This window comes from Cervus canadensis, chromosome 4 (assembly GCF_019320065.1).
Source record: "Cervus canadensis isolate Bull #8, Minnesota chromosome 4, ASM1932006v1, whole genome shotgun sequence".
Lineage (NCBI taxonomy): Eukaryota > Metazoa > Chordata > Mammalia > Artiodactyla > Cervidae > Cervus > Cervus canadensis.
In genome coordinates, this window is record NC_057389.1 from 57,915,785 (window position 1) to 57,940,262 (window position 24,478).

Sequence of the window (24,478 nt, forward strand, 5' to 3'; positions counted from 1 at the left end):
ACAGAGTAAATCCTAAGAGTTCTCATCCCAAGGAAAAAATTTTTCTCTTTACCTTTTATTTTGTACCTGTGAGATAATAGATGTTCACTAAACTTACCATGATAGTAATTTCATGATACATGTTAAGTCAAATCATTATGCTGAACATCTTAAATTTATGCCAATGACATCTCAAAAAGCTAAAAGGAAAAAAAAAAATCCTTGTCCTCTTCATAAGTCAGTATTATATAATTAAAAAAAAAAAAAAGAAAACCTTAACTCAAATTTGTGTTAATATACAATTAACATACTCATTCCAACTCCTTGATTCGAGGCACTCACTTAAGTATTTAAGTGAAATGAGACATAAAAAGACTATATTCTGCATGATTCCATTGATACACATTCTAGAAAAGGCAAATTTATAGCAACAGAAACCAGATTAATAGTTTCAAGGGCTAGAGGGAGTTGGAGGAGATTGATTACAAAGGAACATGAAGAAAATCTAGGGGGCTATGAAAATATTCTATATTATGACTTTGGTAGGGACTGCAAAACTGTGAATTATACTCATTAAAACTCAAACTGTATACTTTAAATTGTTGATTTTATTGTATATATAAAGTTGCTTACTAAAAGGGCATATATTCATTCATCTTCATATATGCATACAGTATCTCTGAAGAATAGACACAAAAGTAGTTCAAAGTATTTGCCTTCAGAAGGAAACTCTGCTTTGGGGATAAGAATAGAAACTACATGTATTTCTTTTATACCTTTAACAAGTATATTTATTGTCTATTTAAAAAATAACTTACCAGTTCTGACTATACATTTGGATTAAAAAAAAATAGTTCTGAAAAAGCTGTGACTATCTGAAGGGTAATTAGAACAGTGAAAATCCAGTTAGACTAAATAAACACAGAAGCTATAAAATTTGAGGTTTCCCTGGTGGCTCAGTGGTAAAGAATCCACTTGCAATGAAGAAGACCACCTATAATGCAGGAGAGACACAAGTTTCATCCCTGGGTTGGAAAGCTCCTCTGGAGAAGGAAATGGCAACCCACTCTAGTATTCCTGCCTGAGAAATCCCATGAACTGAGGAGCCTGGTGAGCTACAGTCCACTGGGTCACAAGAGTTGGACATAATTTAGTGACTATATGACCACCACCACAAAATCTGATGTCCCTGCATTATGATTAAAACTGAAGGGGGAAAAAAAAAACTGAAGGGAGTTCCCTACTGGTATAGTGGTTAGGATTCTGGGTTTTCACTACCATAGCCTGGGGGAACTGAGATTTTGCAAGCGTGGCAAAAAGAAAACAAAATAAAGATAAATCTTGAAATTAAAGGCACTGATCTAGCCAAATCACTGGGCAGAAAAAAATACCTTATTACATCAGGCTGTTGGCTTTATCATATGGTTTTAAACCTAGACATTAATTTCCTTGACTTTTTATCTCCCCCAAAATAGTATTCAGATTTCTCTTGTATATCATATAGCAAATCATACATTACTGGCATTGAGAGTAGAGCTAGGACAAAACCCAAAACCAAGCAATTTTTCTGTTTATTGGAAAACTTCTTCTATATAGAAAGAGCAATAGAGAGAAAGTCAAAGTGTCAATCACTCAGTCATATCTGACTCCATGACTCCTTGTGACCCCATGGACTGTACCCACCAGGATTCTCTGCCCATGGAATTCTCCAGAGACGAATACTGAAGTGGGTTGCCATTTCCTCCTCCAGGGGATCTTCCCAACCAAAGGATTAAACCCGGGTTTCCTGCATTGCAGGTGGACTTCTTACCATCTGAGCCACCTGGGAAGCCCTTACAGACAAAGTACATACAATTAAATTTAGGGGAAAAAAAAGGGAGGAGGGAAGTTTGACAGTTAAGGCAAAGAATCCTCAATTTCTAAAAAGACTTTATAGTCTTAACTTTGAAATCTCAAAAAATATTACGATAAAGGTCTTATTTTGGAAATAAACTGTGGATTTTAATAGAGTTCTCAATTAAGATTTTTTTCTTTGACATTGTACACTCTAGTTTCTAGGTATAACCATTATTCTTAAAGATTAAGGGTTATAAACAATTTTGATTATCTGAAACTTTCCCAAGTGTTTAACTTAGTTCAAACAGCCCCCAAACCTTATACCAATTAATTACTTTCAAGTAAAGTTTAATTCACTACAAACTTTTTTGTCCATGTTGCGTGGCATGCAGGATCTTAAAGTTTCTTGACCAGGACTGAACTCCTGCCCTCTGCAGTGGAATCGTGGAGTCTTAACCACTAGACCATCAGGGAAGTCCTCAAACTTTTAAATACATTTCCTACTACTATCTTTTCTGGCTCAGGAATATGTTTTCCAATAAAGATATACAGGAATGATTATAATGCCTTATATATTATTATCTTAATACCTATATTCCAAAGGATTAACCCTTCTTTAAAAGGGACCACCATTAAAGAAAACAGAACACTAAAGCCTCTAAGCCTGCAATATTTCTGTATTATAGCACTAGCAAAAAAAAAAAGGGCTTTCTAACTGTGGGGAGGGGGTCCTATAAGGGCTATGCTGACTTTGCTTTCCTTGTATCCTCAAATACTCAAATAGGTCGTTAACTGGTAAAAATGATATTATCTATTTTTCAAAAACCCTCTTTCCCCAGTCTTAACAATTATGAAGCAAAATATACATAGTATGGAACACAGATTTGTTTCACCATTTTGGTTTTACCCTATGGCAAATGGTAAAAGGAACAAGATGGGAAAATGAGGGATTATAGTTACTTTCATAAAAAATTGGCTCTAAAGTCAAGCATTAACAGTTCTAAAATTTCCTGTACAAATCAAAGGTCTTTGGTGGGTAATCAGGATATGAGAAGATTTAAGCAGAAATTATGATTCAATGTCAGAAGAGATATCTAAACTAATCCCCCATTTTATATATGTAAAAAAGATACAAAGTAGCTAATCCAAGGAAAACATGTAATTAGAGTAAGGACATGGTGTTCTACTATGTAAGTTCTATCCTATCATGCTTCTTTAGTCTGAATCTAAAATAGCGGAAATGTACAAGTTAGAATATCTGAGAATCTGTATGTTGCCCAGGAAATCAAACTGAACCTCCTTTAAGATGAACGAACAGCAAAGAAAGAACAGCTAGATAAGTAGTAGTTCTCAAAAATGAGACCCTGGCACAGCAGCATCATTATTACAAGAAAACTTATTAGAAATGCAAATTCTCAGGCTCCAACCAGACCTACTGAACCAGAAACTCTGCAGTTTCAGAGCCTAACAAGGTGCGTTTTAACAAGTCCCCCAGGAAATTGTGATGTACACTAAATTCTGACTGCCTTTTTGTTTGACGAATTAAGCATCAAAGACAAAAGACAAGGCTAGAAAACTCATTACCAGCAAGACTCAAAGTGAAGGGAAGGTGATGGAAAACATGGTAGCACAGAATGAAGAATTCAAGAAAGGGGTGTTTTCCACATTTTCAAGACACACTGAAGGCAAGCAGTCTGTCATTACCATAGTACTGCATCCCCCCTGCCCTACTCCTAACTTACCAGGGTTGCAACAGAAGTGCTAACTCATGTATCCAGCATAATATCTGAAGTTGGTATTAAAAATTAACTGCTAAAATACTTAAAATTACAAGTTTTTAAAACTCTGGAAATATTAGTAGGTCAGTTAGCCTAGATCAGTTTGAAAAAAATTATAATTTCTGAAAACAGCAAATTATAGAATCTTTTATATCTGGTACTGATAGACTTAATCCCTTGGTGCTCTCCAGTATTTTCTATTTCCCTCTTAATAATGCTGCCTTCTATTTTAAAGACAAATTGATGAAAATGTATCAATAGCGTGCTGGCTTCGGCAGCACATATACTAAAATTGGAACGATACAGAGAAGATTAGCATGGCCCCTGCGCAAGGATGACACGCAAATTCATGAAGCGTTCCACATTTAAAAAAAAAAAAGAAAAGAAAATGTATCAATAGCAATCTTTCCCTGAACTGAGTATAAGCAGAAGTAGTAACCTTATTTGAAATTAATGTCTATAATCTTTTAAAAAAATTCAAGTCAACTAAGACTACAGAAAATATCCAGCACAAACCTATTACTCAGCTTCAGTTCAGTTCAGTCACTCAGTCGTGTCCAACTCGTTGCGACCCCATGGACTGCAGCACACCAGGCCTCCCTGTCCATCACCAACTCCCAGAGTTTACTCAAACTCACGTCCATTGAGTTGGTGATGCCATCCAATCATCTCATCCTCTGTCGTCCCCTTCTCCTCCCGCCTTCAATCTTTCCCAGCATCAGGGTCTTCGCATCAGGTGGCCAAAGTATTGGAGTTTCAGCTTCAGCATCAGTCCTTCCAATGAATATTCAGGACTGATTTCCTTTAGGAGGGACTGGTTGGATCTCCTTGCAGTCCAAGGGACTCTCAAGAGCCTTTTCCAACACCACAGTTCAAAAGCATCAATTCTTCGGCACTCAGCTTTCTTTATAGTCCAACTCTCACATCCATACATGACTACTCGAAAAACCATAGCTTTGACTAGATGGACCTTTGTTGGTAAAGTAATGTCTCTGCTTTTTAATGTGCTGTCTAGCTATGCTGTCATAGCTTTTCTTCCAAGGAGCAAGCATCTTTTAATTTCATGGCTGCAGTCACCATCTGAGTGAATTTGGAACCCCAAAAAATAGTCTCTCAGTTTCCATTGTTTCATCATCTATTTGCCATGAAGTAATGTGACCAGATGCCATGATCTTAGTTTTCTGAATGCTGAGTTTTAAGCCAACTTTTTCGCTCTCCTCTTTCACTTTCAACAAGAGGCTCTTTAATTCTTCACTTTCTGCCATAAGGGTGGTATCATCTGCATATCTGAGGTTATTGATATTTCTCCTGGCAATCTTGATTCCAGCTTGGGCTTCATCCAGCCCAGCATTTCACATGATGTACTCTGCATATGATAAGCAGGGTGACAATATACAGCCTTGATGTACTCCTTTCCCAATTTTGAACCAGTCTGTTGTTCATGTCCAGTTCTAACTGTTGCTTCTTGACCTGCATACAAATTTCTCAGGAGGCAGGTCAGCTGAGCTGGTATTCCCACCTCTTTAAGAATTTTCCAGTTTGTTGCGATCTACACAGTCAAAGGCTTTGGTATAGTCAATAAAGCAAAAGTAGATGTTTTTCTGGAACTCTCTTGCTTTTTTGATGATCCAGCGGATATTGGCAATTTGATCTCTGGTTCCTCGCCTTTTCGAAATCCAGCTTGAACATCTGGAAGTTCATGCACGGTTCATGTACTATTGAAGCCTGGCTTGGCGAATTTTGAGCATTACTTTGCTAGCGTGTGAGATGACTTCAATTGTGTGGTTGTATGAACATTCTTTGGCATTGCCTTTCTTTGGGATTGGAATGAAAACTGACCTTTACTCAGCTTAGCGCAATCTAAACACTGCTAGATCAAACTAGATCTTTAAGAAGTCCTCGGTGTTTTCCTCTCCAAAGTAATGATTACCTTGAATTTAGAATTTATCATTCTCTTGCATACTTACATACATTTTTTATGTGTCCATAAACAACACAGTCTTATTATCATGTTTTTAAACTTTTATTTAAGAAGTGTTACATGGCATGTATTCTTCTATACTTTGCTTTTCCCTCAACATAGTAAGACATTAATATTTTTCCATGAAGATCTAGTTTGTTCCTTTTTACACTGTTTATTTTGCTAGTGGGTGCCTAAACCACAGTGTTTCCTTTCTTTAGGTGACACATATTTATCTCCTATTTTTCACTATTATAATGTTTTGGTAAATATTTATACCCACATTCTTGTATACACATGAGTTTTTGCAACTAAACACTCCTTTGACTTAAATAACAAGCTGTTGTTTAGTTGCCAAGTCGTGTCCAACTCTTTTGCAACTCCATGGACTATAGCCTGCCAGGCTCCTCTTGTTCATGGTCCAGGCAAGAATACTGGAATGGGTTGCCATTTCCTTCTTCAGGGGATCTTTTCAACCCAGGGATTGAACCCATGTCTCCCGCAGGTGTCTCCTGCATTACAGGCGGATTCTTAACCACTGAGCCACCAGGGAAGCCCTATAAATAATAAGTACCCCTCCTCTTTTTTAACTGTGTACCAAAGCCTTTGATTATGTATGGGTTTTTAAAAATTATTTCCTCAACCCATACACCCAGGCAAAACTAAGTGTACTGTTCAACACACTGGAACTTGCAAACCCAATCACTGCCTAGAGATGGGAAAATTATTCCTAGAGCATGCTTAACCAAGAGGTCAATTCATCTGCCAACATCTAAGAACATAGAGATGAACATGATAGAAACTATCCGCCATCTGAATCTTCATTCACCACTATCTGACAAGCCTTCTGTAAATACTGGAAACTAACCATCTCATGTGTAATTAATTATGTTAAATGAAAATTAGCTTCGTAAGGATTATAACGGTTATTCTACAACTGTTTATGTTCCTGCTGATATCAGCAGGGGCAACAGGCAGAAGTCAGTCTTTCCCAAGCCTTAACATCCGTTGATGTTTTATTATTCTGCTCTTAGGTAACTTTAAACAAGTCATTCCACTTCTCCAGATTAGAACTCCCTTATCTATAAAACAATGAAGTTAAAACTAAAAAAGCATGGTTTGGTTATAGGTTTAAGGGTCAAATCAATTTGGGAAATAAAGGCAACACTATTGTTTGGGCACAGAACCAGGCTTTGCTTCTTTCTGTGGCCCACTGTTCCAATGACATGTTCCCCACCCAAGATTTTATTCTCACAAAATGCCTAATGTCTGTGGGAAAGTCAGAAATAAGTCTGAAGGAACCAAGAACACTTTTTATCCCCCCAAATTTTTTTTTGTTGTAGAATAAAAGACTTTTAAACATAACATAGAGAAATCTACCCAACATGACTAATACTGTCCTAAAGTTATCTATACCTTGTCGTCCGCCCCCCCCCCCTCAATCTGGACTATAAATTACTTCAGTGTGGTTTTTTGTGTGTGGTAAAATACACAAACATATAATTTACCATCTTGTCCATTTTTTTTCCATTTTAAAGTATACAGTTCAGTGATATTAAGTACATTAATAACATTGTGATCAAAATGTTTTAAGAATGTTTATAGTAAGAGAAAGAGCATTATGAATAGCTTTTCAATTATAGTTAATACAACATAAATTTCCTTTCTAAGGCAATCACATGTTTTTATTAATTTTTAAAGACAGGTTTTTTTTTTGTTTGTTTGTTTGAAGTTACTTTTGTCAAGTTCCAGGAAATCCTTACAAGCGCTATTTGTGTGACAATGTTGATAGCTTCCAGCAGTGATCAAATATATAGTGGATGTGTTTCTGGCTTAAAATACTTTTTCTATATAAAAAGGGGGGGGGGCAGGAAGCACATATCTTTTAAAGGGGAAGTGATACGCTATATAAAGATATTAGCAAAATTTGTCATTTATATAATCCTATCTGTTGTACTAAAAGTTTGCAAATATAGAAAGCTTATACAACCAGTGAATTCCCTGAAATTTCTATAAAATAAATTACAGCTGAGTTATAAGGATTCATATTTGTTTTGGCACACAAAGGAGAACCAATATGAAATTCTGACAATGCATGTGATTAACATAATTATGAATCTGAGGTTAAAAAATTGCTTTAAAAAGGCTAGGCCCCAGTTCACTTTCATCTATCTTCACAATAGCACAGTTATGATTTTAAAACACATAAACATTAAATACTTTCACTTTAAAAGATTACTGTCCATATACTGCTTTTTTAGGATGAAAAAAAATCTTCTTTCCCAGGGACTTCCTTCTTTCTCCAAGCAGCTTACTATTAACTATACTATACAAATCTAGTATCATATGGTATAGTAATACGATCAATTTTTTATCCACAACTATCAAAATTTATGTGTACCCTTAACGCTACTCCTGGAATACTTCTAAATTCCATCAATTAGAGACAAGGTATAATATAATCTTTACAACATTTTCCAGAGTGGAACTTAAGAGACACGCAAATGTCTAAATGAGTAGATGAATGAATGTCTAGCACAATATCAAGCAGAACTGGTGTTCAAACACTGGCAAATGAGACGATAAACAAAAGCACATTAACAACTTCCAAGATGAAGTCCAGTTCAATTCAGCCTAATCACCTACAGTGCCAGGAAATAGAAAGTCTGTAGTGACAAAATATATTCAGATTTAATTACTGAACGTGAATGGAATAGGTGTTTTGAGTGAGACTGGGTAACAACAGAGAATAAGGAGTTCATCTCTTTGAGCACTTCAGCAATAACCACTTAGACGAAAATGTTCTAATTAAAGACAATTCTTTGTTCATTACTGAGGATCAAGAACCTTTTCAAGACCTTATTTTACCTATATGAACTACCATTTACTCATTTCAAAGCTTTTTCGTAATCAATTAGCTTTTAAATGTCAACTAGTTCAAGACTCCAGGAACAGTTTGCTTGGAATACTCTATGCACTCTTCCACCACATGCACCTTTAGCCTTCACTTAAATGTGCTGAGAGACAGGTTTCCTAGAAGCCCACAATGCAGGTAGACCTGGGTTCGAAAGATCCCCTGGAGAAGGAAATGGCAATCCACTCCAGTACCCCTGCCTGGAAAATCCCATGGACGGAGGAGTCTGGTAGGCTACAGTCCATGGGGTCGCAAAAGAGTCGGACACGACTGAGCGACTTCACTGCTTCTACATCTTTCAATGGATAGCATCTTAGATTTAATGAAGTAAGGCACTTGAGAAGGCAGTAATAGTCTAATACTGCAGCCACGGGACCCTATAAATACCTAACAAAGAACAAGTTTAGAATTTTGGCAATCAAGGACAAAGTAGAAAGTGCCTGAGTAAATGACAGTTATGATAGGAAAATCACAAGTCTTCCAGAAGACTGATTCTGTAATAAGGAAGGGGACAAAAATATTAAGGAGGTACAAATGGTACCAGAAGCAAAACAGGCAAGTAGTGGTTTCTTGCTCTTGGAGCTGATGATGGTTGGTCAGGTTAGGTCAGACTCCACACAGGGTCTCGGTCAGTATCCGAAACTACCTCTCCTTTCAGTTACTGAGGCAGTGGTCAGTGCTCTTCCACACTCTATTTCCAAAATGAGCCTGGCATATAGCCAAGGAGATAGGAAGAGTCTATGTGCTTATTACATATGCCAAAAAATTTCAGCACTAAGCTCAGAAGAAAACACTGAAATACTAAGAAAAGAGCTCCATTCTTGGCATTCAAATAACCAGAATCTACACCAGTGGATTCCACCTCAGTTAACAACTACACAGCAAACTAGAAACCTAAAGAACTCTTTTATGGCACTAATCACCATGTACCACAGTCCAAAGTCTAAGGAAATGGGGAAATAAATGATGCTATCACTATCTTGGTGTGCTTCTAGGCTACTTAAAAGTGGCAGGACAACGAGGACCTTAAAAAGAGTTAAAAACGACATTCTTTTTCTCATACTCCATAAAACCATGAGACCCCACATACCCCTAAAATAATTCACATGTACTATTTTTAGTAGTAGCATATAGTTAAGTTCTGGTACTCAGATGTTTTGAAATATATAAATACTATTTAACTAGGGCTTCCCTTGTTTAGTTAAGTTGGTTAAGAGTCTGCCTGCAATGCAGGAGGCCCAGGTTTGATCCCTGGGTCAGGAAAATCCCCTGGAGAAGGAAATGCAACCCACTCCAACATTCTTGCCTGAAGAATCCCATGGACAGAGGAGCCTGGCAGGCTACAGTCCATGGAGTCATAAGAGTCGGACACAACTTAGTGAGTAAACCACCACAGGACTGTAAATCCTCAAAACTTAAAAATAACACTTTCCATGGACTTTACTCTTCACTCTTCCAAAGCACAGCTTCTGTTTCATGAGTTCTCTAACACTAACTCAGGGAGTTCACGACAATGAATCAGCATGTGTGCTCAGTTGCTCAGTCATGTCCAAGTCTTTGTGATCCCATGGACTGTGGCCCACCAGCCTCCTCTATCCATAGAATTTTCCTGGCAAGAATACTGGAGTGGGGTGCCATTTCCTTCTCCAGGGGATCTTCCGGACCCAGGGACTGAACCCAAGTCTGCTGTATCTACTGCATTAGCAGGTGGATTCTTTACCACTGCACCACCTGTTCAAGACGATGAATCTATCCACAGTTAAATCAGTCTTCCTACAGACTAAAATCTCTATAAGATGTGACCAAAAGTCAAGTAAACAAATTGTACTCTGCTAGATGACTTGCTACATACTTGCTTGGCACTGTATTTTAGAACAACTATAAAGACAGATAAAAAATGACTTGTCCACCTCTCAGGAACAGTCCAACCTCCAAAACATGACACTAAACAGTATTAGCCAAAGCGTGAATATATCTGAAGAAATGTTTTTTCAAAGTTACATTTTAGGTTAGCCTAGAGACAGGAGAGTTCTCTGTCCACATTAAAATCACTTGAGATGCCATTTAATCAACTATATGCTGCACAATAATAGAAACATGTACTACTATCTTGGGGAAGGTACTATAGTATCAGGACAATAAGAGAAAAGAACAGTTTCCTTTTTGCTATGATGAAGTTTGCAGTATAAAAGTATTTCCATTTTGTCTGCAGCAAAGATTGGGGGAGGGCCAGACAGAAAATTCAAGTCCAAAGTTAGGCTGGAGGAAAGTCTGGTACTATTACCTGCTTCAAAAACATTTTATATTCCTGATGTTAACAACAAAGCATAGTTCTCCTAAGCAGTTTCTGATATGGCAAATCTGACCAAATAACCTACCAAGAATGTTTAACCTATATAGTCATTATAGTGGTGCTACTTGAGGATTCTGAGAGCACTTTTTTAACAAAGAGGAGGTAGCAGGCAGAAGTTGTTCTTTGGTATGGTAACAGGAAAAGTATGAAAACATTATGAATCAAGTAGAAAACAAACAAAAGAAAGCATAGCCTAGTCAGCCTTATGTTATCAAGATCATGAGTTATGCGACAGTCTTAGAAAGAATAAGACTGGTAGTATAAAATTATGTGTCCCTATAACAAGAGTACAAACTTCTAGTTATTAGATAAATAAGTTCTGGGGATCTAATGCACATGGCAATTATAGTTAAGAATACTGTATTATATATTTGAAATTTGCTAAGAGAGGAGATCTTAAAATGGTCCCACCACAAAAGAAAAGAAGTAATTATGGGACATGATGGCAGTGTTAGCTAACACTATCGTGGTAATCTTTTTACACTATGTAAATATCAAGTTCACACTGTATAAGAAACTTACACAATGTTATATGTCAATTATCTCTCAATAAAGCAAATAAACAAAGCAACTTAGGTTATTTTAACAGGAAAAGACAAACCCCCAAGTAAACAGTTATATCTCTCCTCAAAACAACCACATTTTTACATTTCACATCCAACAAGCCTTTCCCTTCCCCTCTACTCTTCCCTTCCTCCCTCCTCCTATTGATTGGCCAAACAAATCTTCATAAAAAACTTCTCTGAATTAAAACTGGAAAAAATATTATTAATAACTTAATATTACCCAACCATTCAGAACTGTTTTTAATGAATCCAAAGAAGCAAAATTCTACTACTACAGAATTAAATGCATTTAACAAGTGACCTTATCCAAGAAGTAAACATGTTAGTATAAGACAACGCTTACTACAACTTCTCCTGCAGTAAATAATCTCCAAAGATGGATGCCAACAATTTTTCCCTCCCTGTAAGAACATACCACTTCTCTTATTAGGAAGTAGTCTATTTCCTTTCCCTTTGAATCCCAGCTGGCCTTGGATCTTGTTCGACCAAAAAAAAATTAAGCAAATATGACACTGCATCAGTTACAAGTCTAGGGTGGAAGAGACTTGACGGCTTTTCTTTCTGCTCTTTCCACCACAGCAGCTCTAAGCCACCACACAGGAGGTCCAGGCTTTCTTGCTGGAAAGGCCATTTGGGGGACAGTGGTGCACACTGCAGCCAAGTCAGTATCAAGGCCCCAGTCACATGAGAGAGATCTTCTTGGACCTTCTAACCCTGAACACAGCCACAAGAATAACCCTGGCTGATAACACATGAAACAAAACCTTCAAGTCAATCCAGAATCCTAAGAAATAAATCACTACTGTTTTATGTTTTGGAATCATGTTATACAGCAAAACTAACTGATAAATATCCCTATGCAGCCTCTAAAAATAAGACGACTCAATGATAGATCCTTCCAACAATTACTACCACAGCAAATTCTCAGCAAAACAATACCAATTTCTAATCCTGCAACATACTGGAAAACAAACACACACACAACCCCCACCCCAAACTACCCTGCTACTGAAAGTTACTGGCCCAAAAAAGGTGTAACGTCATGACAAAAGTAGTTTATTTCAAGTGATCCACATCCCTTCAGAATTGACATTTCACTATATTGCCCAGGGTTCTTTATAACACCAAATAATAGTCATGAACTATTTTAAAAATATGTAAATATCCAATACTTTTATCAGTCACATAAAGATACTAAGATTCACAGGAGTTTTGTATGACTTTTAAAGTGCTTGTTCTTTTAGAGTTATAATTCCCAGAAATTAAATCTTTGTGTAATACAACAGCATGTGTTTAGAAATATATACAGGAAGAACCACTGAATGTACCTCAGACTTCCTTAGCTCAGGATTTCTCAATCTGGGAAATGACTGACATTTGGGGCAGGATAATTCTTTGTTGTGGGGGCTGTCCTACACATTGCAGGATGTTCAGTAGCTCCCTGGTCTCTATCTACCAGATGCCAGTAGCACCCAGTAGCCTCCCAGCTGCGACAGTTAAAAATGTTTACAATGCCAAACATCACCTGGTAAGCAAAACTATCCCTACGGAGAACCAATGCATTATCTCTAAGTAACACATTCTGAATTATTTACAGATAAAATGATATGACATTTGGGGTTGAGTTTGAAATAATCCAGAAGGGTGGGTGGAAGAGGTAATCAAGAATAAACACAAAATAAACACAAAAGAATAAACACAAAAAACATGGTGATATATTGTAGACCACTGAATGTTTGGATATGTCTGAAATTTTCACTGAAATTTATTAGACACCTGGTGTCTCAGATGATAAAGAGTCTGCCTGCAATGTGGGAGACCCGGGTTGGATCCCTGGGTCGGGAAGATCCCCTGGAGAAGGAAATGGCAACCCACTCCAGTATTCTTGCCTGGAAAATCCTACGGACGGAGGAGCCTGGGGGTCTACAGTTCATGGGGTCACAGAGTTAGACACAACTGAGCGACTCCACTTTTTTGTACCTTTATATAGCGTTCAAAATAATGTTCAAAATTATGTTCAAAATAATGAAAAATTTTAAAGAAAAAAGTTAATTTGGCATTATCTTGCAAAAATAAAGAGCCTCTCTCTACAACCAAACAATCCTACTGACTAGAAAGAGAAACTCTCACCTACATGCATCAAGGCAACACTGAGCTTCAACATCTTTACTAATAAAAACTTGGAAACAAAATATCTATTATAGGGGGAATAAATTTTAAAATATATTGGTGGAATATTTCTATTCATTGAAAATGCATGCTATTTAAAATGTAGACATTTCCATAACATCTATGTAAACTGACAACATCCAAAGCAGTATTATATGTTGTTTATGGGTAAAAATCTGAAAATAACTTAAAACTAAAAATGACATCTAGATCACTTCCCTGATTCTACCAGTGAATGTCCTTTCCATCCAAGCAAACCAGAGGTTTGTTCTCCAGAGAGGATAAAACATAAGGTCTCAGAACTCACAGACACTGAGCATAGTTAATGGCATGAATGATGTATGGAAATCAGAAGGTTAAGTGAATATTTACATACAAACTTTGTCCTGAAAACATACACACAATGTCCTGAAAACATGGGAAGCTTGACCTGTACGTTCCAGGCAGGAGATGAAAAGACCCTTCTCAAGAAAAACTTGACCAGCACAAAATAAAGAGCTATATGACTCACTGACATCAGTGATTCATCTGGAGAATAGCCCTGCCAGCAAACCATAGAGTTTCACAGTTGCCAAACCTCACTCCCATATGCTCAGACCCTTTAATCAGCTTTTTAATGCCCTATTCTAAAATAAGGATAAACAACAACAATGAAAGAAACTGGCCATCTTCAACATCACTCAACATGAAAGATAAAGACCAAAACAATGTGAAGAAAAAAAGAAGCAGGAAAAAGCAAAGACCATGCAGGGAGAAGAAAAAGTTAAAAGAAAAACTATCATGAATATCCTTAAAGCTAAGAGAAGCTATTGCTTCTATGAAATAAGAGGAAAATCCTTAAAACAAGCAAGCAAACAATCTGAGAAAGTCTTTCCAAAAAACAGATAAAAGATAAAGATGGAAAATAGAAAATATAGGAAAACTAGCTCAAATACTTCCCAAATTTATCTGTAGATTCCATACAATCTCCATCAAAATTCCAACTGCCAAAAAAAAAAAAAAAAAAAACACCACACACAACAACTAGCAGAACCTAAAATTCATAGGGAATGCATGGGATCTAAAAACACAAAACAGTCTCGGAAAAGAACAAAGTTGGAGGAGTCACAGTTTCTAATTTCAAAACTTAATACAAAGCTACAGTATTCAAGACAGTATGGTACTGACATAAGAAAAGACATACAGATCAACGAAACAGAATTGAGAGTCCAGAAATAAACCCATTTATCTATGGCCAATTGGTTTTTGACACAGCTGCCAAAACAATTCAGTGTGGGAAAGAATGATCTTTTCAACAAATGGTGCTAAGACAACTGGATATTCACATGCAAAAATGAACTTAGATGCTTACCACACAAAAATTAACTTAAAATGGATCAAAGACCACCATCTCACTCCATCAGGATGGTTACTATTTTAAAAAAAAAGTGGGGGAGGGCCAACCAACCAACCAAAAGCAGAAAATATAAGTGCTGGTGAGGATGTAGAGAAATTGAACCCCTTGTGCATCACAAGGGGCGGGGGAGCAGGGGCTGAATGTAAAACAGTAGAGCCACTGTGTAAAACAATATGGTAGTTTCTCAAAAATTAAAAAATAATTACCATATGATCCAGCAATTCCACTTCTTGGTATATACCCAAAATAACCGAAAGGAGGGTCTTTTAAAGATACACCCATGCTGACTGCAGAATTACTCAGAAGAGCTAAAATGTGTAAATAACCCAAATGTCCAACATCAGATAAATGGATAGGCAAATATGGTATATACACAACAACAGAATACTTTAGTAGCCTTAAAAAGGAAGGAAATTCTGACAGTATAGATGAATCTTGAGGACACTGTGCCAAGTGAAATAAATCAGTCACAAAAAGAGAAATACTTTATGATTCTACTTCCATGAGTAACCAAGTCAAAATCATAGAGAAATAAAGTACAATGGTGGGTGTTTAAAGGCTAGGGAGAAAGATGAGGAGTCACTGCTTAATAGGTAACTTTTGAAAAATGAAGAATTCTGGAGATAGCAATGGCTGTACAACAATACAAATAAAATACACTTACTAGCAATGAACTGTATATTTAAAAATAGTGAAAATGGCAAATTTTATATGTATTTTACAAAAATTAAAAATTGGAAAACACAGATCAAAGATCTAAATATAAGAGTTATAGCTAAAAAACTCTTAGAAGGAAATAATTTTAAAAATTTAAAATAAAATTACCATATGATCCAGCAATTTCACGCCTAGGTATATACCCAAGAGGAATGAAAACATATGTTCACACAAAAATCTGAAGATAAATGTTCACAGCAGTATTATTCTTAATAGTTAAAAAATTAAAACAAACCAAATGCCCATCAATTGATAAATGGAAAAAGAAAACATGGTATATTCATAAAATGGAATATTATTCAGTCAGAAAAAGGAATTAAGTACCGATACACGCTACAACTTGGATAATGTTGAAAACACTGCCTAAATGAAAGAAGCCAGATACAAAAGGTCACATGCTGTACGATTCTATGAAATGTCCAGAATAAGCAAATCCACACAGACAGACCCAAAAAGACCAACTGAATGTCAAGCAAAATAAATGAAAATTGACCTACATACCAAACATCAGGAAATTTCACAATACTGGGGACAAAGAAAATCTGTAAGCTTCCAGAAAGGAAAGTTGTCACATATATAGGATCACAAATTAGAATAGTTTTGGACTTAACAGAAGCTAGAAGATAATGAAAATACTGATTATAAAAGTAAAAAGAGTGCTATCACTGGTGGTCCTACCTCAGACTCTGAGATTCAAGTCATGTTCATGATTCAAATGCCAATACATTGTTACTTGTTCCTCAAAGTTTGAACAATTTTCTTAGCCTTGTATTAATGTTGTATGTAACCTCAGGAAACCGACCTGCTATAACCTCAGTGATGATATATTACTGCCTTGATATAATGGGTAAAGTAGAGGAGGTTGCACAAGTAATTCCCCATCACTAACAACAATGTACCTTTAGCGAAACATGAATATTTTTGAATATATGCAAAGATTTCAAGCTCATAAATTACCAAGAGAAGCCATGGTTCTTGATTAATGTTTAACACTGGAGCTAAATTAGGTAGGTCTGAATCTTAAGCTGGATAGTAAGTGCCTAGGTGTTGGTCATTATCAGTATCTAAAACTTTCATAATAAAAGATTAAGCTTCAGGATTTTAAATTATGATTGCTTTCAATTATTTTAAGAATGGAGATGAGTTTACACGGGCTTCTAGAATTACCAAAATTGTTTCATAACACTAAACTAAAATTATGGTTTTAGTCTTTTCAAAAAAGGGCTACAAGAAAATGCCATACTGTCTAACTGGGAAAAGTGCTATGTGGTCAGTCACTAGACTTGATTTTTCCATATCTGTTTTAAAAAACAACTAGCACTACTATTTTAAACAGTTTTTAATCTAAATATTTATGTCACATAAGTCCTATATTTTAATTTATTTTTTAAAAATAGTGAGGCTATCCACACTGGGATAGGCATAACTCAGTGCAGGATGTCCAAGTCAGGAAGGACAGAGTTAAGAAGGGCAACCCTAGGAGAGAGGGGAGCAAAGAACAGTATCTACGCAGGTGGGCCACAGCAATGGGAAGTTGATTATACACAGAGGAACTGATCAAATGAGTAATTACATTAACGAAAGCTAAGTTTTTCACTGTAAGAAAAGGAATGTCAATATTGAAAAGAAAAAATACACGATGAACCCTATGGTACTGGACTGGAATTAAGATGCATTAGTGTGAATTCATGGTCTCTGATACACAGAGAGAAAGGCAAATCTACACATTCACATACTCCCTAGCTACATCCACTAATTACACTGAGAAAGTGTGGAAACAGATTCCAAAAGCATACCTAGATGATTACAGAGCCAGAGCAGGGAAAGTGTAAGAAAAAGCAGGAAACATCTTTTGTGCCAGAACTTAAAGAAGTGCTCAACTGATGGGGAAAAAAGCAAACTGGGGACAAGTTGAGCATTACAGTAAATGATAGTCAACTAGTATAATTCACATGAATTAAAAAAAAAGAAAGCATGAGTCTACACAAATATAAATTTAAGTGAATAAATTAAAATTTCTGAGTAACCGCGAGGTACCCAAGTTGGCTCCCAGTGATCTTTAACTCCTAGTATTCACACCCTCATGTAGTCCTCCTTCCCACACTGTCCCGGGGGTAATCTGTGAGGCCAACAGAACACAGAAGTCATGGTATGCTGCTCTGAGGGTAAGTTAATAAAAGATACTACAGCTTTCACTTGGCTGCTCTCTCTCACAGATCACTCTGCGGGAACCCAGTGCTATGTCCTAAGTACAGCCAGGCAGCCCTCAGTGGGAGAAACGTCCGTGGGGAGGAAATAAGTCCGTAAGTCCAGCAACCCATAAAGAACCGAGATCTACCAATAACCACGGGACCCTGAGCCAGAACCACCCAGCTCTAAGCAGCTAAGTTTTAGGGTATTTTCTCTTGCAGCAATAGATAAATTAAAAAAAAAACAGAAGACATACATATATTCAAAGTGTCTCTGAACAGATTATTTATTCATTATAAAGGAGAAAAAAAGTAACTTCATAGTATGAAACCCCGGTAGATATCCCCTTAATCAAGTGATGGAAGTGAAAATTCTCCATAATGGGTCAAACTAAAATTGAACAGTACCTGACAGGATGGAATGAAAAAAACTGAACCAAAATCACGCATCACTTCATAGGATGCAGAGATGGAAATAGTAATGCTTCTGTGACATTCCTATCAAAGATGCATGACCTAAACCTAATCTTGAGTAAATAACAGGAAAACACAAACTGAGGGACATTCTACAAAATAACTGGACTCTAATCTTTTAAAAGTGTCAAGGCCATTGAAGCAAAGGAGAGACTAAGGAACCGAAGGAAACTAAACGAGTTAAAAAATAAATAAATAAATAAAAAGGAAAAAAAAGAAACTAAACGAGTAACTATGGACTGGATCCTTTTCTGTAAAGCACATTACTGGCAAAACTTAAACGGGGTCTGAGGATTAGACTGCAGTAATATTTCAATGGAAATTTCCTAATTTTGATGTCCATGTTTGTAAGAAACACACTGAAATGGTTAAAGAAAAAGAGGTTCTAGGTATTGTATTTGCAACTCCCTGTAGGTCTGAGATTGTTTCAGAATTTTAGAAAGTTAAAAACAGAAAAGCCTAAAGGCTACTACAATCTAAAACAGTCATTTATTAGAATTTGGGGATTAGATGGTACACTGCATTGAATGCTCCTCAAAATGATATGTGACACATCTTAATTCCTATCACCTATAAACATTACCTTAGTTAGAAAAAGGGTCTTTGTAAACATACTTAAAATTAAGGATCTTGAGATAAGATCATCCTAGATTACCTGGATGGGCCCTAAATATCCTTTTAAAAGACAAAAGAGAAACCACACACAGAGAAAGTAGTGTGAAGATGAAGGCAGAGACTGAAGTGATGTGGCCACAAACCAAGGAATGCTTACAGTCACCAGAAGCTGGAAGAAGGAAGGAGGATTCTCCCACATAGCTTCCAGAGGGTGTGTGGCTCTGCTGGTATGCTGATTTTGGATTTTTGGCCTCCAAAACTGTGAAAGAATAGATTTCTGCTGTTTTAAGCCACTCAGTAATTTACTGTGTAATTTATTACAGCGGCCCTATGAAGTTGAAACTAAGATCATGGCATCTGGTCCCATCACTTCATGGGAAATAGATGGGGAGACAGTGGAAACAGTGTCAGACTTTATTTTTTGGGGCTCCAAAATCACTACAGATGGTGATTGCAGCCATGAAATTAAAAGACGCTTACTCCTTGGAAGGAAAGTTATGACCAACCTAGACAGCATATTAAAAAGAAGAGACATTACTTTGCCAACAAAGGTCCAACTAGTCAAGGCTATGGTTTTTCCAGTGGTCACGTATGGATGTGAGAGTTGGACTATGAGGAAAGCTGAGCGCCGAAAAATTGATGCTTTTGAACTATGGTGTTGGAGATGACTCTTGAAAGTCCCTTGGACTGCAAGGAGATCAAACCAGTCCACCCTAAAGGAGATCAGTCCTGGGTGTTCATTGGAAGGACTGATGTTGAAGCTGAAGCTCCAATACTTTGGCCACCTCATGCAAAGACCTGACTCACTGGAAAAGACCCTGATGCTGGGAGGGATTGGGGGCAGGAGGAGAAGGGGACAACAGAGGATGAGATGGCTGGATGGCATCACCGACTCCATGGGCATGAGTTTGAGTAAACTCCGGGAGTTGGTGATGGACAGGGAGGCCTGGCGTGCTGTGATTCATGGGGTCGCAAAGAGTCACGACTGAGCAACTGAACTGAATTGAATGAAGCTGATACAGTTGGTGTACATGAGGACATTTAATCTAAAGAAAAGCACTCACTCCCATTAGTATACTATTATTTTAAGAAATCTATTTCTAAACTGTTATCACTGTGGCTTCTGTAAAATTCAGCTTTGATTTCAAATTTTTTAATCTGATATAGGCCCTTAAAAAGTTGATGAAGGAGTGCTATGATTTAAACAGGTGCAAGTGGCGGGGGTGGGGGTGCGTGGTTATATGCTCAAAGGACAGAAGCAGATACTTCTATTACAAGATAATGTTAAGAAAATTGTTCTTACATCTAGGCTTACAAAAATATCACATGTGCTGGAAATATATTAAGATAACAGTAGTTAGAAGTTTACTGAAGAAAAGATTTGGAATTCAGTCCCTTTTTCCATTTAGAAGTATTATAAAACATAATTTTTACAACATCAGGGTGTACATTTTTTTCCTTCTTTTTTGACTGTGGTGGCAATGAAGTGAAATGGAAAACATCACTGACACCATCTAAGATTTCAAGATTCTACCAATTTCACGGGTCAACATTACTGGGCAATTAAGCCAGTGGTAATTAATATTAAAAACTATCTTTTATGTGGTCCATATTTCCTTTCTACTCATCCCCCACAGGCTTGCAAGGTATGTGACATTATCCTCATTCTACAGGCAAGGAAGCTGAGACCAAAGAAAATCAGTGAAGTAACTTGCCTAAGGCCACACACACAGGGTTAGAACATGACTGAGTAGACATGGAGCTCCAAAATTCTACTAGTTTTTCCACCATACTACTTGCTGTTAAGATTCACTAAAAGCTGCTGGCAAAAACTGAATGCCTACTATGTGTCAGGTACTGGGAATATAAAGAAGACAGGGACTTTGCCCAGAAGAATTCAGTCTAGAGGGGGTAATAATCAATCATGTCTATATACTAAGAAACAGTTCTATAGTAGAACCCTATTGCCTGCATGCCTGGGGCATGCTTCACAGAGAAGTGGTCTGTTGGATATTCAAGGATGAATAAGAATTCAGAAGGAGGAGGGGGTGGGTTGAGAAGGCATAAGGAAAAGCACAAAGACTAAAGGAAAATAATTCTGAGAACGGTTTCAACTACAGTAGTATTTCTTATGAGATGCTAACATGTACTACAGGGATAAAGATGGCAACATTTTTGTCCTAAATTTTACCTATCTTTAATACATGTGTTTAAGAAATACTACATATTTACACTAATTTAAAGCAGTAATATGCCTCAAGAAATTTACACACTACAAAGCAAATTATGTCTATGCTCTGATGCACAAACAGCATTTAACCATGGGTATTATCTATTTAACTTCAGTGATTTATTTTACTTATTATAATTCAAACATATTTGAGAAGTTATTTAATCAAAGCATATTAAACACTAATATTTCTACTATACCAATTGAGCCCCTATGGGCTAGAAGATGGAAGTTTTAAATGAAAAGCAGAGTCCTTTCTTAAACCCAAAAATAACAGATTATTTTAAAATAAACATAAGTAAAGAAAACTTTTTTTTTAAGTTAAGTGACCTGTCTATCCATGAGACAATAATGTTGGTAGTAGTCTAACTGCATGAATATTGCAAAATATGCAATTTTAATTCTTTCTTTTGCTGCAGTGCACCTGTTTAAAACAAATGTTTGCATTATACTGTAATGAAAACAACACAGAGTAACATCTTTTTTTTTTGCCACACCAAGCAGCCTGTAGGATCTTAGTTCCTCATCCAGTGACTGAACCCAGGTGAAAGTGGGTGTGAAATGAGCAGTGAAATTGAGGGGTCCTAATCAATGGACTACAGGGAATTCTCAAGAGTAACACATTTAATGCAGCATCTGATGATGATTCCTTTTATTTTCTTAAAATACCATTTTTACTTTGTTACTTTACAGCAAAATGACAGTGAACAATGTTTCCTCTTAATGTATTTTGTTTGTAAATAATTTCCCTATTTTTGTGCTTGTGATATTATATATTGATATGTTAATTTATCTGGGGTCATGTGTGCTGTCAATTTTAATCCAAGTATACATTACTTCATGAACTCTTGTTTATATCCATCAATAATATTAATTTAACATTATTCTAAAAAAGTTAGGAAACACTAACTTTATTAGAACACTAGATATGCAGAAGGAGGAAACAGTTTATCAGAAGCCGAGGGAAAGAAGTAATAATCACATCAACTGTTACAGAAATTAAATAAAAACAGGTATCCACTGAATCTGGCAATTAAGTAATCATCAATGACCTTACTGAACAGTTCCAAAACAGTGAATATACACTATTCTGTCAAGAATTTTGGCACTGAAATGTCAGAGATGGAAGAGATAAAGAAGAGGAAGGAAAGGAATCAGCTCTAGTTGGGGAGAGGAGGTAAAAGTTTTTTTATTTTTCTTATGATGAGAAAGTCTTAGATAAGTTTGGATACTGAGGGGAGTCAAAGAAGAGATAAGAACTAGGAGAGCAGGGACAATTATTAGAGAGCAAGGACCCGGCAAAAGAATAGGATGTATAGCAAAAGTTAGCTTGCAATGGGAAAAGCAGAGCTTCCCCTGAGACAAGAGGGAAGAAGAGTGATGACTAAGGTACATTTGGAGCAATGGTTGGCTCCCTGGTCAAGATAGAATGCATCTGAATCCTGGCTCTTCATATCATAGCCATATAATCACAGCCAAGTTTGTTTACTTCTCCAAGCCTCCATTTTCTCTTCTAACCTGAGAACAGAATTCTCACAGAGTTGTTCAGAAGATTCAGTCATTCTGATATACACTGAGTACTCTCAAGATTGTAGCTGTGAGGTCTGGTTTTTCTTTTTAAAGTCTTCAAAGGAAATTTGAAAGGATTCACACAGATTTTTATTTTCTCTACAGAATAGGTAATTGGGTCACCTACTGAGATTAAGGAGTGTTTAAGGAGGTAGGACAGTGATTCTTAGTCTTTTGGAGAGATTAAAAAACCCATTAAAAAAAAAAAACCCATTTGACTATGATGAAAGATATATGGAGGATAGAACACCCAAAATTTGCATAGTTTCTTATTTTTCTGCTTTATGGGAATTAAAACACTGAAAAACAAAACAAAAACTGCATTGTTTTAAGCGAATTCATGGACACCTCTCCAACAATAAAAAGAGATGCTGAAGGTAAAATCTTCTGGTTCCAGAGCATAAATGCTCAATTGTTTGAACAAAAGAAAAAATTGCATTCCCTGGGATTACACCCCTAACGACTGTGTAAGGGTACAGTGCCTGCCAGAAAAGACACTGAGCAGTCAAGAAATCCAGATTCTTAATCCAGCCCTACTAAGTCACATGGACTTTTTAGGCCATAGCTCTGAGATGTGATGCAGAGCTAAAATTTTATGATTCTATTACTTGAAATCTCACTTGATTGTGTATACAGAAGAAGAAATGGTACTTTATTTTTCTATGTCATATTTTTAACATGATTTTTGAAGGTTAGCCTGGGAACCTAACCACCAAAACTTTATTTCTACAGAAAAAACAAGTGTGCTCCTTCAATTTTGGGATGAGGCTGCAAAGGTTGCTGGCAGCATCAAGCATGAGTCAGGTATTCCTATCCTGAGAAATGCCTAGGATATTTTAGCAGCCTTCTCTCTCTGGACTAAAATATCTAGAATTGGACTTTGTCAAAACTTCCTCCTTGTCAGTCAGCAGTACAATAATATACTTTGGGAGACTTTAGACACCGCCCCCCCCCCCCCAGATTTATGAAGTTAATGATGGCTGTTTAAATTATATTTAAATAGCAACCCAAAAGAGCCAAAGAAAGTTTCTCAACTAAACAAACCCTTGTGAAGCAAAGAATCATTTCTAAAGGAAAAAAAAATCTTCCCAGAGATTTCAAGAAGTTTATCTTTTGGAGTAAGAAGGGATGTCTACTTTCCAATATATAACTAATTGAGTCATCTTCTGTCAACCACTTATTAAAGTTCCAAATACTCCACAAGACTATTTGCTAATTTGTTTCATCATTTTGACTGGGATTAACTGAATCCTTACCTCTGATAAGATTAATGTAATGTATCATATCACACTTCTATTTTAAGATAATCTTAAAACTAGTACTATTATAATATTACAACTCCCTTCCCATATCCTTAAAAATCATCCTTTGGTAACTGGCAATCTTAGATATTTTCAAAGTATGTAGTCTACAGAAAGATGATTCATAACATGAAACAGATTACAATGAAGAGTAAGTTGTAAGCATCTGCCTGGGATCAATCTACCTACTGAACTGGTTTTTCCTACAACCATAACCATACAAAACTTCACTGAAGAAGTTAATTAAAAGTTTACCAAAAAAAACTACTTAATTATGCCTATTTACATAAAGCAATACTTTGAAAAAGACAGAAAGTATGGTTCAAATGATTTAATCCTTACGCTCCTGGTTACTTGCTGAACCTCAATCTTTTGTTAACTTTAATTCATACATTAAACTGGTACCTACCAATCTACCAAAAAAAGTGTGGA

The 24,478-nt window shown here is 36.5% G+C and overlaps 1 protein-coding gene and 1 non-coding gene across 2 annotated transcripts in view; one reads left to right on the forward strand and one right to left on the reverse strand.

Moving 5' to 3' along the window:
• UBE2D2 (ubiquitin conjugating enzyme E2 D2) overlaps nt 1-24,478 on the reverse strand; it is a 43,881-nt gene that overhangs the window by 15,361 nt on the left and 4,042 nt on the right. The gene's annotated exons all lie outside the window — the stretch shown is intronic.
• Nucleotides 3,856-3,962, forward strand: LOC122441060. The gene has a single exon (XR_006269205.1). It is a non-coding gene; the product is annotated as a U6 spliceosomal RNA (small nuclear RNA).